Source organism: Corvus hawaiiensis, chromosome 10, assembly GCF_020740725.1.
Source record: "Corvus hawaiiensis isolate bCorHaw1 chromosome 10, bCorHaw1.pri.cur, whole genome shotgun sequence".
NCBI lineage: Eukaryota > Metazoa > Chordata > Aves > Passeriformes > Corvidae > Corvus > Corvus hawaiiensis.
In genome coordinates, this window is record NC_063222.1 from 10,533,512 (window position 1) to 10,537,221 (window position 3,710).

A 3,710-nucleotide genomic window follows, 5' to 3' on the forward strand; every position below is an offset into this window, starting at 1 on the left:
TCTGCAACTGTTGGGTGACCTTGCATTAGAGATGCTGAGATCTTGATCCCTCAAACATGGTCTTGAACTGTTGTGGTCACTGCTACAGGCGAGATAAACTCATGAAAGTGATGCTTGTGCAAATGTACTCTGACCAGGATATTCAGACACATGGACGATTCCTGTTGGAGTAACTTCACTGATGACACTGGTTCTTCCTTGTGATTTTGGGCAACTCTGGCCAACTTTTCCATGCAGCTATTGAACTGGAATTGTGCCTTCTGTACTGCACTGGAATCTTTTACATATGCGTAAAATATATATGGACAACTGTTGTGTAATGCTACAAAATTCACGAGTGAATTGGAATTTCCAATTCTATGGAATTGCTAAAGATTTTGCTATCTTGTTGCATTCCCAAAATATGGGACCAAAAGGTCCATTTTCTCTACATGTTGCATAACACTGCTTGTCAAGAAAGCATGAATACTTTGTTCTTAAAGCAGCGTTGTGCTCTGATATTTCATGAAAAACAAGCAATTGACATTTCTTAAATCCATGTATTTCATTGACATTTTGATGAACTGACTTAACCTTATACTGAGTCTTGATTCCTGAACTTCAAGTTCCATAAAAAAACAGACCATTTTCTTCCCAACCATTACGTTCTCAAAGCAAACCTCTTTTCCAGTGCACCCTGCTATGCTCCTCTCAAAAAATCTTTGGAGAAATCAGTGCATTTCTTGTCATCAGTCTCCATTTTCTTCCATGCACTGAAAAACTGCAATTTCCAGAAAGCAATGCCCATAAGGTAAAAACCTAATTGTAGATACGGTCAACAAAACCTTCTGAAGAGGATCAGATTAACTTGAAGAACTAACAAACTACCACAACCTTTACGAAACCAACCCAAGGCAAATACTTGTTTTTCCTGTTGTCAGAAATGCTTCCAAGGAACATAAAGAGAAATATTGATTTGTGCAAAGACAGCTTTCCAGCATAAAGCGCTCACCTGGACCTGCCAGCCAACAGCTTACAAAACAACAGTGTAGCAGAGGCTTTTGTTGTGTTCAGAACTGTCCTAACAAGGTCATTCTCTTGTACTGCACCCTTTGATAGTGTTCCTGCTTTACCCTATTTAATCTGATTACTGAAATAAAAGTATGAAGCCACCATTCCAGACAGGACAGAAGTACAAAATTGTCTGTTTCACAACAGTGCTACTTCACAGAGCTCACTCCTATGAATTTCCTTCCTAATTTTTCAGGCTGAAGAAGCACAGAAATGTATAGGGATTCCTGATGTTAAGCCAACATCCCTGATCCAGCAGAAAAATGTCTGAGCAGCTCTTTGCTGCATCAGTGCTCACATCTTTTCTAACTTAAAATGTGCATGTTGGTTTTGCTTCTCAAAAAAATGTATTAACTCTAAATCCATTTAAAGCAATCCAAATTTTAACTGGAAAAGTAGGAAGGAAGATCTCTCTGTAATGACACAGGTTAAAAAGAAATTTAAAATCACCAGTATGGAAGAAAAATATCCCAGATCATAAACGTTGGTAGGTTTTTAATTTCTAATAGGAATTGAGCCAAAAACTTGCCTGTCTAAAATAATAGCCATAGATTTATTATAAGTATGCCAATAAAACATTTTCCAGATAAATATGTTTCAAATTATAAGAAGTATTTGAGTCACTGGAGAATTTAGTTCTTTTTTCACTCCAATTACTTAGAAAACTAAAATGCATCTGCATTTTGCTTCTCATTAACACAGCATTATTAATCATTGCAATATTTGCTGTGTATTTAAATATGTAAGCACTGGTATTTAACTATATAAGATGATCAAAATGAGCAAGCTTAAATAAGAAAAAATATCAAGACTATGCCCTTTCACCTGGAAATTTGTTCCTGTAGATACTCCTTGAAATGCTATCGCATTTTAATATCTTACTGAACAGCAAATTAAACTATATCTCCGCTGTCAAAAGAAATTAAATCAATTGACCTTTATGCTTGATTTAAACACAAAATATCAAATATAATAATAAAAATATCAGAGCAGAGCTCTAATGGCCTAAGTAATCACAAGCATTATATTTAGAACTACAAGGAACAGAAAGAAACATTATTTATACATATTTGTTCAGTAGTTAAACACTAAATTCTAATTATGGCCATTTGTTTCTTGTTTAGAGCTATGGAGGTGAAAAAATAGTCTTTAGTAGGATCATATGAAAATATTATGTATGCTTTATTCAGAGGCTGAATGCAAGTCTTGTACAGTGCTCAAATTCTGGATGTACCTTCAAATTAAGAGCTAAATTGGACTTCAGTGGGGTTTTGACTTCACAACACAAATTACTCTAATGATACTAAGGTATCTCAAGTCCATTCATCACAGACCACATCTGCAGAGGGATTTGATTAGATCTCAACATAAACTGAGATTTTACCCTATGGATTAATTTATGAGCACTTTTTGCTTAAGTAGAGAGAAAGCAGATGTTTTGTGTGTTTAGAAAACAGTAAACTGAAAACAATCTTCCCCTCTCAATCTATATATAGGGTCAAAAAAGGGCTACATACACATCACCATGGCTGTTGATTTATTTAGATAAAACATTCTCTTAGGAAGGAATTGTTGGATTCCTTTCACAGTTCACCACAATCAGGCATCACCAGAGCCAGCACATTATAGAGTGCAGAGTTTAGAGAGTACATCCTTCTCAAATTCCATGCTGGTGTGGTGCTACTCACTGACCTCTGCTCCCCAACAGAGAGCCATACCCTGTCTCTTGACTAAGTTTGCCTAGAACATCCTTCTAAGTTGTTTCATAAATTCTTACAGAGGAAATTTACCTTTTCACAGTAGTGTAACAAAGTAAGACCAGTCAGCATTTGGCAGATGTTGTTAATAGTTTGCCTAAGAAAACAGAACTCCCTGTAGTCCATATTCACTCTGTGGTGTGCTCTTTTCATCCCCCTTAGCCCACACTCTTCCCCATGGGCTGCAGAAGGTTCCTAGGTTACACTGACTACAAGCCAAGATATTCCTGATACACACCTCCCATGCTTTCTGTGTTGTTTTTTTCTTTTCCACACTTCTGACACATGGTGAATCAAGTACAGTGCTTAGACTCTGTTCGATGGAAAGATAATGATTTCAAGAGGCAGCAAAAGAGTCTGGAACTAATTTGAAGCCAGATATCTTCAGATTTTCTGCAGATTGCTTTTCTAATTACAGCAGAAGTAAACATTTTCCTCCTGGCATGTTCCCACCAAATGCTCACTGAGACATAGAACTGCTAATTCTAATGGCACCATCCACTAATTCCACATACTCTCTCATCCTTGAAATGGAAAAGGAAATTATCACATATCCTACTTAGGATAAGCCAGGCTTTTGCCCCTTTTGATATCTTTGCTCAGTGGCTTCCCTGAGTCTAAAGAATTATTGAAATTGTGTATGAAAACCCAATTACTGCCAAAGCCAGCAACTACAGCAGCTTTGCCACCTGCCACACACAGCACCAGCAGGGTCAGTGTCCTCTTTTTGATCTCTCTGAGCTGGACTAGGCTGGTTGAGGAGCTCCAGATTCACTCTCCACCTCCTGAAGGCAAGTGAACAGAAAACTTATTTTCTCCAAGAGCAGAAAGAGGAAGAGTCAGCCCTGCTGATGGATGGTACCACATCAGCCAGGCCATGAAAACTCAGAGAGAAAGCTGACT